The sequence below is a fragment of the Stegostoma tigrinum genome, unplaced genomic scaffold, assembly GCF_030684315.1.
Source record: "Stegostoma tigrinum isolate sSteTig4 unplaced genomic scaffold, sSteTig4.hap1 scaffold_64, whole genome shotgun sequence".
Lineage (NCBI taxonomy): Eukaryota > Metazoa > Chordata > Chondrichthyes > Orectolobiformes > Stegostomatidae > Stegostoma > Stegostoma tigrinum.
Window position 1 is genome coordinate 1,760,571 of NW_026728579.1, and position 11,780 is coordinate 1,772,350.

The 11,780-nt window shown below is 43.9% G+C and overlaps 1 pseudogene; it reads right to left on the bottom strand.

Annotated features, from left to right (window-relative positions):
• Positions 1–10,905, bottom strand: part of LOC132209057 (utrophin-like) — a 154,958-nt pseudogene extending 144,053 nt beyond the window's left edge.
• Positions 10,906–11,780: the final 875 nt, after the last annotated feature.

Genomic DNA, 11,780 nt, shown 5'->3' on the forward strand with positions numbered 1-11,780 from the left:
ATAAGGAGTATAGAGTAGGGGCAGCTTTGCTGGGCACCGGTGTTGAGGTTTACGGTGGAGCAAGTGTTGTCACCTATCCTTGATTGTGGTCTCTGGGTCAGGAAGTCGAGAATCCTGTTACAGAGAGGGATGCTGAGGCCGAGGTCTCAGAGTTCAGAGAGGAGTTTGTTTGGAATTACAGTGTGGAAGGTGGTGGTCTGATCAATAAGTAACAGCCTGATGTAGGTATCCTTGTTATCCAGACATTCCAGGGATGACTGTCAGGCCAGGGAGACGGTATCAGCTGGAGACCTGTTGCAGTGGTAGGTGAATTGCAAAGGATCAAAGCACTTTGGTAGGTTGGAGTTGATGTGAGCCATGACGATGGTGATGCAAGTAATTTAGAAGGCAAATGGAATTTTGGCCTTTATTGTAAGGAGGTTTCAGTTTAAAAATGGGCAAGTTTTTTTGCAACTGATCAGGCTATTGAGGAGGTCACACTTGGAGAAATACAAGAAAGGATACACAGCCATAGGAAGCAGTTCAAAAGAGACTCACTGGGCCGATTCATCGGATCATGATTTATCAAGAATGGTTGCACAGAAGGTCTTTATTCATTCAAGTTTAGAAGAATGAGGGGTGATCTTACTGAAACACAAAATTTTTTGACAGGCTAGATGTGAAGACAATGTTTCCATTATTGTGGAAATCTCAAACTCAGCAACATAGTTACAGAAGAAGGGAACATTTATTGAAACCTGAGATGCAAAGGAATTTCTTCTTTCAGCAGGTAGCGATTGTTTAGAATACAAGAGAATTGTGAAAGGTAGATCACTGGAAGTATTTAAAGAAGGTGGTAGATAAGATTTTTGAAATAGAGAAGTTGAGCGCTCTGAGAAGCCGGTATGGAAGAGGAGTTGAGTCCCGGGCAGGTCAGCCATGTCTTATCGGATGGTGAGGTAGGGTCAAGAGGTAGAACATCCAGATCCTGGTGCTATTTATGTTTTTGTCTGCTTGCTAGAACCGATAAGGAGTTTTATTGCGCTACATGGCCAAGCGAGCTGCTGACACAGAACAAGACTGAAATAATTTGCTCAATAAAACATTTCATGCGGCTTTATGGGATAAAGAAAACTTTCATCTACTACTTTGCTGACATCAATCAAAATCTGCTCAATTGAAAGAAATACATGCAGTTCATACAACTTTATGTCATTCTTCCCTTCAATGCATCAAGTATATCTTTGTTGCAATTCATTAAAGTATGTCTTTCTCAGGGACTTAAAATATGAAACAATACATAATACTGAAGTGTACAGCAGTGAGCACAATGGTCCAATTCCAAATTCTTTTGGATGGATCGGGAAAAATATCTGCCACCTGCAGCTTCATCCTGAATATATTCAAATTGTTCCAGTCCTGAACCATTTCAGACTGTAGTTCGGATGCTCACATGTCTCACTATTTGGATTTTGTTTTGCGATTACATTCTAAAGTGCAGACTACAGACAAGAACATTGTATTTTTGAAAACGTAATATTATAAAATTGGATAACTTCATAAACTATGATAATAAAATATTAATTGCTTGCTTCAATTGAAACGGTTCTTTATCTTGCTCATATATTTGAAGCCAAATTATCTGGACATGCTTTCTTCAACAGATTGGCTAGTTTAGAAAATGTTTTCACTGTTACCTGTATAAATTTCAACCTCATATTTAGGTCATCAAGCTGGTGAGAAATCTTTGGAGAGAAAGAGACATCAAGCGGAGATAACTGACTGGCCAGATCATTTAATATTTTGACTTCTTGTTTGACTGGGGCAATTTCTTCTTTAAAAACCTAATGGAGAGGAAGCGTATAAAATCTGAGAAACATCCTGAAATTAATGATTAAATGTTAATAAGAAATTAAGTTAAAACTAAAATCCTAATATTAAATATAATATACAAAAGCATCTGCTGGAAATGACATGTAATTCACAAAGATCTCGAGTTAAAAGTAACAGTGACGATGAAACTATCATAAATTATTGTAACAGAAAACTGAATTCACTAATCTATTCTTTAGGGAAAGGAATCTGCATCCCTTCACAATTCTGGTATCTGACTTCAAATTCACAGGAATATGGCTGACTCTCTACTGACTTCCAAAATGGCCTACCAAGCCATTCCTGGATGGGAAATGAATGTTAGCCTTGCCAGCAGTGCCCTCATCCTGTGAAAGAATGCTTTTAAAAAAGTGGATTTAATAAATGTAAAAGTAAGGACCAAAACAGGACAAATCAACTCAACAAGGCTTTGAAGGATAATACTACTTAGTCCTGTTCTTCTTTCTTACGTTACGTTCTCTCGCATGAAGGGTCGAGGCCCGAAATGTCAGCTTTTGTGCTCCTGAGATGCTGCTTGGCCTGCTGTGTTCATCCAGCTCCACACATTGTTATCTCGCATTCTCTAGCATCTGCAGTTACCATTATCTCTCGCAAGCAAAGGTTGATGTCTTTCAAAACCCAATGTCAGATTTTGCAGGCAGTCCTTACCCTGAAAAAATACAAAATATGTATAAAGAAGAAAACTGGAGGTGAAACCATTCAAACAATTTGCATTGGCACAACAAATGTTCAAACTGTAAAAGCAGGTTAAGCACCTGTATATGAGGAAACTGTACTCAAACTTTAAACAGACACTTACAGCCAACAAATGCGAGAAACATCCATTTCTTTCTGCATTACCAATTTTGCTGTTGGGAAAAGAGGCCTAGACTTAGCAATGTAAATTCAAACAAGATAGCACCCTCTCAGATCTCAACACTCACAGTCGTAGAGTTCTGTTTTCAGATGTTGGAGTATAATAGCATCAAGTACAATACACCAAATCTTTTTTGGTACCTTTTCCTTCCATAAAACTGCTTTTAATAGATGCGCACAGAATTCATTTTATACACATTTAAATGTTTCTAAGTTCAAGAGGCCAGTTCCAGCACTTGGACTTGCATCTTCTTCATCATCACAACAGAACAAAATAAAGACCCACTCTTTCTAAGTCACGTTTTCAATTGTTAGTGACAAGGTGAAGTGCGAGAACTGCTCACTCGATGTTAAAATCTCTTAACTATGTACCTATATATTTCAATCCTGTGAAATATGTGGAATGAATTCGAGAAAAGGATTAATTTTGTTGCTCTGGGAGAGAGCTGGTACAGATAAAATAGGTTGAATGGCCTTCTCCCATGCTAAAAATGTCCATAACTGTTCTTGGCGCTGCTAAATTAAAGTGGGCATCCTTTCATTATGACTGTGAGGCGCAGCATGTTATGATAGATGGCATAATGGAGAAATCCTTTGTTATTAATAAACTTTTCAGCACGAGGCATCCTTCTGAAGTCAAATGTTCGACATATACCTGTTGCACTGACTTGGTTTCAAACACTTATAATGTGGAGGTGCTGGTGTTGGACTAGGATGGACAAAGTCAGAAGCCACATGGCATCAGGTTATAATCTGACAGGTTTATTTGAAATCATACAAGCTTTTGAAGTGCAGTCCCTTCATCACGTGTGGTCAGAGAGGAAAACACACAGGCACACAATTTATAAGCAGACAGATCAAAAGATCATACAACTGGTGTGAGTGGAGTGTCAGATAATAAGTCTTCATCCAGGATGTTTGTTTATTTGCAGATATTTTGTTGAAGAAACACACAGCTTGGAGTTACAGTCAGTGTGGTGTGTTATAAATAGTATCAGAGATAATGGGAACTGCAGATGCTGGAGAAGTCCAAGATAATAAAATGTGAGGCTGGATGAACACAGCAGGCCAAGCAGCATCTCAGGAGCACAAAAGCTGACGTTTCAGGCCTAGACCCTTCATCAGAGAGGGGGATGGGGAGAGGGAACTGGAATAAATAGGGAGAGAGGGGGAGGCGGACCGAAGATGGAGAGTAAAGAAGATAGGTGGAGAGAGTATAGGTGGGGAGGTAGGGAGGGGATAGGTCAGTCCAGGGAAGACGGACAGGTCAAGGAGGTGGGATGAGGTTAGTAGGTAGATGGGGGTGCGGCTTGGGGTGGGAGGAAGGGATGGGTGCGAGGAAGAACTGGTTAGGGAGGCAGAGACAGGTTGGACTGGTTTTGGGATGCAGTGGGTGGGGTGGGGGGGAAGAGCTGGGCTGGTTGTGTGGTGCAGTGGGGGGAGGGGACGAACTGGGCTGGTTTAGGGATGCAGTAGGGGAAGGGGAGATTTTGAAACTGGTGAAGTCCACATTGATACCATATGGCTGCAGGGTTCCCAGGCGGAATATGAGTTGCTGTTCCTGCAACCTTCGGGTGGCATCATTGTGACAGTGCAGGAGGCCCATGATGGACATGTCATCTAGAGAATGGGAGGGGGAGTGGAAATGGTTTGCGACTGGGAGGTGCAGTTGTTTGTTGCGAACTGAGCGGAGGTGTTCTGCAAAGCGGTCCCCAAGCCTCCGCTTGGTTTTCCCAATGTAGAGGAAGCCGCACCGGGTACAGTGGATGCAGTATACCACATTGGCAGATGTGCAGGTGAACCTCTGCTTAATGTGGAATGTCATCTTGGGGCCTGGGATAGGGGTGAGGGAGGAGGTGTGGGGGCAAGTGTAGCATTTCCTGCGGTTGCAGGGGAAGGTGCCGGGTGTGGTGGGGTTCGAGGGCAGTGTGGAGCGAACAAGGGAGTCACGGAGAGAGTGGTCTCTCCGGAAAGCAGACAGGGGTGGGGATGGAAAAATGTCTTGGGTGGTGGGGTCGGATTGTAAATGGCCGAAGTGTCGGAGGATGATGCGTTGTATCCGGAGGTTGGTAGGGTGGTGTGTGAGAACGAGGGGGATCCTCTTAGGGCGGTTGTGGCGGGGGCGGGGTGTGAGGGATGTGTTGCGGGAAATCGGGAGACGCGGTCAAGGGCGTTCTCGATCACTGTGGGGGGAAAGTTGCGGTCCTTAAAGAACTTGGACATCTGGGATGTGCGGGAGTGGAATGTCTTATCGTGGGAGCAGATGCATCCCTCACACCCCGCCCCCGCCACAACCGCCCGAAGAGGATCCCCCTCGTTCTCATCCGCTTTTCAAAACATTGATCTATTCACGTGTACTATCCCTCTCGCTAACTTCATGAGAATTCATTCCAATCACTGAACTCCTCACGCTGACCCACCCCAGATCAAAAAATTCAGCTGAGATCAGGAACTGATCGAGCCTGTATGGCTGAGCTGGCTTTTAAAAAGTTTGCCAGTGAGAGAGTCCCATTGAGAAACATTCATTCAAAAAAAATATAATTGCATGGATTGCTCTCCAATCCTAAACTCTATTCAAATTCCGTGGGCTGAACGGTTGGTTTGTGATGCAGAGTGATGCCCTGCAGAGAGGGCTCAATTGCCACACCAGTGAGCTTACCACAAAGGATCTTCGCCTCAACCCCTCTACTTGCCCAAGGCATGGTGATCTTCAGATTAAATCATAACCAGTTGTCTCTCTCTAAGGAGTGGCCAAATGGTGTGGTAAGACTTCACCTTTAGTCCTGATAACATGGCAACAAGCAGATAACTCACCTGATGTCACTGACCAATAAAATCCTCAATTATACTAATATTACCAATGTGATATCATCAGAAGGCATGCTCAACTAAGTTTTAATTTACAAATTAAGTTAACAACCATTCAATCAATATTACTTCACTACTCATATTACTGATTGTCTCGATACAACATTGCGGTTACATCTGTTCATAAGTGAAGTGTAAAGTAATTGCACTTACTGTGGTTTTATCAATGTGATCCTGCAATGCGTCAATAAACAGGTCATTCACAGGTTGCCAATCAGTGTGGACCCCCTCAGCTGTTATCACATGAGACTCAAGATCATCCAGAGCTTTCTGCGGTTCTTGAAGTTTCTCTAACGCCTTTTCCACCTGTTTCTGCCAGTTGCTCGCATGGGTTTTCAATTGGTCCCAATTTTCCTTCACGTCAATTGACTGTTTGCAGACAGCTTGGGCAATTCTCTGGGCTCTCTCTTCCGGGGTAGATTCTGGAAATATGAAGTGCAAATAATTTATCAACTATTCATGACTTGGATCTATAGAACTTAAGTGTTCTTTCTAAACCCCTTTCCTTTAAAAGGTCTCTGGACTTTCTCCTGAAATTGGGAATACATAGTATAAGACTAAAGATTTTATGACAGGCACATCAATGATAAATTCTGTAATTAGCTAGCAGGTCGCGGAGCCATTAACGGGGAATCACGGAGAACCAATACAAAGCCGAATAAAATTCGGCCGATATTTGAAATTTATGACTACCAAGCAAACTTTAAAAAAGGAAAAGGATTAGAGTAACTAAACGGGTAAAATTCTCAACAAAAGATATGAAAAATCCTTTCAGGATATCTTTCATAGCTATGAAACAAACATCCAAAATAAACCAACTTTCATCTTTCAGGACAGGCAAGTTAGAATGACAAACCCTAAGTCTCCCCTGCATAGTTCTCTCCAGAACTCACTTAATGAGGTTGTTAAGACACATAGAGATAACAAAGTGTGCAGCTGGACGAACACAGCAGGCCAAGCAGCATCTCAGGAGCACAAAAGCTTAGATGTTGGGCTGAGACCTTTCATCAGAAAAGGGGGAGGGGGAGAGGGTTCTGAAATAAATAGGGAGAGGGGGGGAGGCGGATCGAAGATGGATAGAGGAGAAGATAGGTGGAAAGGAGACAGACAAGTTAAAGAGGTGGGGATGGAGCCAGTAGAGGTGAGTGTAGGTGAGGAGGTAGGGAGGGGATAGGTCAGTCCGGGGAGGACGAACAAGTCAAGGAGATGGGACGAGGTTAGTCGGTACGAAATGGAGGTGCGGCTTGAGGTGGGAGGAGGGGATAGGTGAGAGGAAGAACAGGTTAGGGAGGTGGGACAAGCTGGGCTGGTTTTGGGATGCAGTTGGGCTCGTTTTGGGATGCAGTGGGGGAAGGGGAGACTTTGAAGCTTGTGAAGTTCACATTGATACCATTGGGCTGCAGGGTTCCCAAGCGGAATATGAGTTGCTGTTCCTGCCCCCTTCGGGTGGCATCATTGTGGCACTGCAGGAGGCCCATGATGCACATGCCGTCTAAGGAATGGGAGGGGGAGTTAAAGGAGTTAAAATGGTGGGTGACTGGAAGGTGCTGTTGTTGATTGCGAACCGAGCGGAGGTGTTCTGCAAAGCAAACATGAGATTTTTGTCTTCTACCTTGCACTCACTGGAGCACTGCAGCAAGCCTGAGACAGAGATTTTGGCCAGGGATCATGATGGGGTGCTCAAGTGATAGGCAATTGGAAACCTGGGGCCATTTTTATGTACAGAATATAGGTGTTCAGCCAAGTGGTTGGTCAGTCTGTGTTTCGTCTCCCCGGTGCAGAGCGAGACAATATTGTGAGCAGTGAATACAGTAGACTAGATTGAGTGAAGTGTGGGTAAATCGCTGCTTCCCCTGGAAGCCTTGGATAGTGAAGCCGGAGGAAGTAAATGGACAGATGTTATGCCTTCTGTGGTGGCATGGAAAGTGCTGTCGGGTTATGGGGAGGTGTTGCGAATGGATAAGGAGTGGACCGAGGTGTCCTGATGGAATGGTCCCTGCGGAAGGCTGACAAGGGAGGGGAGGGGAATATATGCCTGGTGGTGGGATCTTGTTGGAAATCGTGGCTGATGTTCTTCTAGATGTGGATATTGATGGGTTGGTCATTGAGGACCAGGGTACCTCATCAGGGGTGAGGCCAAAGTGTACGAGATGGGTTGGACATGGCCGAGAGCTCTGTCAACCACGAACGCAAGGAATGCTCAGTTGAGGAAGAATGCAGACATTTCGGAATCCCTCCAGCAGAAGGCGATATCATGAGAACAAGTGAATCTGTCTGGACAGTCCTGTTTGAAGATTTTAGGAAGTAAGACTCTGTTGTTTGTCATAAAGGATATGGTTGAGTGATCATATTCAAACTGAAGAGACCAAGAATGTGAGCCTGCAGAATGGGTGGTGAACCATGCCTCTAGGAATTCCTCTGCGTGTCTACACTTGGCTTGGGCTACTATGGTTACCTTGTCCCAGTTTCGTATGAGTGGCGTGATCCTCCACCCATAATGCAACCAACAAACAGATACAATTGGACCGCACATACAAACCCATACAGATCAAAACCCGAAATGACAGTACTCATGGTAACTGACCGGACAGTATAAATTCCAGACAGAGTAAAGTAACATTGTTTCGTTGGAGGCTCTGCTGGTGATGTCACCAATCATGGTGACGAAACGTCTCAATGAAAACAAGCCAGCTCGGCGAGCAAGTCAACAACCTCAATTTGAGCTACCTTGTTCAAGTGTTTCATTTTTGATCTTGAATGTTAAATCTCGCTCCAACACAGGGACGGAGGATTACTGTTAACAGCTGCATTATAACTAATTCAAATCGAATCATTGTTTTGACCAGTCCAGAGATGTGCAGGTTCGGTGGATTGGGAATGCTGAATTACCCACAGTGCCCACACACGTGTAGGTTAGGTATATCAGCCATGGGAAATGCAGGCTGACAGGGATAGAGTAGGGAATGGGGATGGGTCTGGGTGGGATGCTCTTTGTAGGGTTGCTGTGGACTTCTTGAACTGAATGGCCTGTTTCCACACTGGGGATTCTATAAAACTAGGTTTTACTGAATTAGTGAGAAAGTGAGTTTATCAATTGCTAAATGCAAGAAGTCAGAAGGCACCACAAATACACACAAGTTAGAAACAAGAAATTAGCTCAAAAAACGTAAAAGTTAAGAGGGATACGGATAGTTCAGCCTTTGGATTGTTTGTGAGGAATAGAAAGTGGGATGTTGTGGCCACTACATTGGGCGATCCCCGGAATGCTTATGTGAATTCAGCAGTTAATTTTGAGATCCTTGTTGAAATTCTTTTGACCTTGTTTCCTTTTTGACATTGCCCTGGTTTGCAGAGCTCAGAGCAAGAGATTGTCTTTTCTTCTTAGCTGCAGCAGAGGCCTATGAAATGGCTGTCCTAGAACTGCGACCTCCACAACTCCGTAGACCACACGAGCATAGTCGCCCAGGAATACACACACACTGACATTAAAGAACTATTGGGATAACAATACTCAGCATGGGACTGGAAAAGACAGCATGTAGAAACAGAAAACAGCTGTAAATAGTGTCAAGAGGTGAAATAAAGTTATAAATCAAAATTAATGACTCTGTGCTTGCGTGCTCATTGTATTCAGAACAAAATCAACAAATTCATAGCACACATACAGGTTGACGGGCATGATTTGAGAGCTATTACAAAGACATGGTTATAAGGCGATCAACACTGGAGGTAAATGTGCAGGGCTACGTGACATTCCAAAAAGACAGGCAAGAGGGAAACTGACTGTAAGCGATGAAATTACTGTGAGAACAAGAAACGATCTTCAATCGGAAGACATAGAATCCAATTTTATTTATTTGCTAATGGGAGGAGGACATCACTAGCTCGGCAGTGTTTATTGTCCATCCCGAATTGCCCAGGGGACAGTTCAGAGTCAATCATCTAGCTGTGGGTCTGCAGTCACATGTAGGCCAGACCATGTAAGGATGGCAGTTTCCTTTCCGAAAGGACATCAGTGAAGCAGGTGGGTTTTTCTGACATTTGACAATGGATTCATGGTCATCATTAGATTCTTCATTCATGATTTTCTTTTGTATTCAATTCAAATTCCACCACCTGCTGTGCTGGGATTTGAACACCGGTCCCCAGAATGTTATCTAAGTCTCTGAATTAACAATCCAGCAATAATACCACTCGGCTATTTCCTCCCCAACCTTGGAACAAGAAAACCTGTAGTTGACTCCCACATGGGGGAAAACACTGAACCAGGAGCTTCTTCAACGGGGTGATCGCCTCTCCTTACATTTTAAGATAGCTATGAATAATCAGGACCTTGGGGGAAGCTACGAAATTGGGGGAAGGAAAATTACATCAGTATTAGGTAGGAGCTGAGCAGTATTAATTGGGAGGAGCTTTGATTGAACAAGTCGGCATTTGATACGCGGGAGATATTTAAAGACCTACTGATCAGCGTTCAGAACTGGCCTATTCCAGGGAAGGAGGAATGACAAGGATGGCAATCTAAGGACATATGGACAGAAGAAATAAAGGAGTAGGTCATCTGTCTCTTCCAGCTCGCTCCGCCATTCAATAAGGTCATCGCTGATCTTTTTGCGGACTCAGTTCCACTTACCCTCCCATTCACCATAACACTCAATTCCTTTCCTGTTCAAAGATCTATCTGTCTTGGCCTTTAAAACATTCAACCAGGGAACCTTGACTGTTTCACTGAGCAGAGAATTCCACAGATTCACAACCCTTTGGATGAAGAAGCTCATCCTCAACTCAGTCTGAAATCTGTTCACCCTTATTTTGAGGCTGTGCCGCCTAGTTGTAATTTCACCCATCAGTGGAAACAACTTCCGTGTTTCTTTCCTATCTATTTCTTTCATCATTTTAAAAGGTGCTATTAGAACACCCCTCATTCTTCGAAGTCTCAGAGAGTGCAATCCAAGTCTCCTCAATCTCTCCCCATACAGCAACATTTTCAATTGTGGAATCAATCTTGGGAAGCTCCTTTGCACCCCCTCCACTGCCAGCACATCCTTTCTCAAGTGAGGAGACTAAAACTGTACAAACTATTCGACATCAAGCCTCACCAGCACCCTATACAACTGGAGCATCCCCTCCCGATTTTTAAACTCAATTCCTTTGCTGTTCAAAGATCTGTCTGTCTTGGCCTTTAAAACATTCAGCCGGGGAATAGCAGCATGCTACAATTTTTCACCATTTAACTAAAACTCCATTTTGTCCTAATTGCTACCAAAATGGATAGTCTCACTTTTACCATCGTTGCACTCCATCTGCCATTGTCCATTCACTTACACTTTCTGCGTCCTTCTGCAGATGTTCATTATCCTCTTCACACAACACTAAAATGAGTGGTAGAGTAATCTGTGAACTGTAACTGAACATAGAAGACCACAACGCAGAACAGGCCCTTCGGCCCTCCATGTTGCGCCGACCTGTGAACTAATCGAAGCCCATTCCCCTGCACTATCCTATTGTCAACCATATGCTGATCCAAGGGCTGTTTAAATGCCCCTCATGTGGCTGAGTTAACTTCATTGGCAGACAGGGCATTCCACACCCTTACCACTCTCTGAGTAAAGAACCTGCCTCTGACATCTGTCTTAAATCCATCACCCCTCAAAGTGTAGCTGCACCCACTTGTACAAGCTGAAGTCATCATCCTCGGAAAAAAACTCTCACTGTGCACCCTATCTAATCCACTGACCATCTTGTATGTCTCTATTAAATCCCCTCTTGAGCCTCCTTCTCTCCAATGAGAACAGACCCAAGTTCCTCAGCCTTTCTTCATAAGACCTTCGCTCCAGACCAGGCAACATTCTGGTAAATCTCCTCTGCACCTGTTCCAATGATTCCACATCCTTCCTGTAATGGAGCGACCACGCAATATTCAAACTGAGGCCGCACTAGCGTTTTGTAGAGTTGCAGCATGACATCACGTCTCCGCAACTCAATCCCTCTACCAATGAAACCTAAAACACCATCAGACTTCTGAACAGCACTATCAACCTGGGTGGCAATTTTCAGGAATCTATGTACATGGACACCACGATCCCTCTGCTCATCTCCACTGCCAAGAATCTTTCCGTTGACCCGGTGTTCTGCCTTCCTATTATTCCTCCCAAAGTGAAACACCTCACATTTATCCATATTAA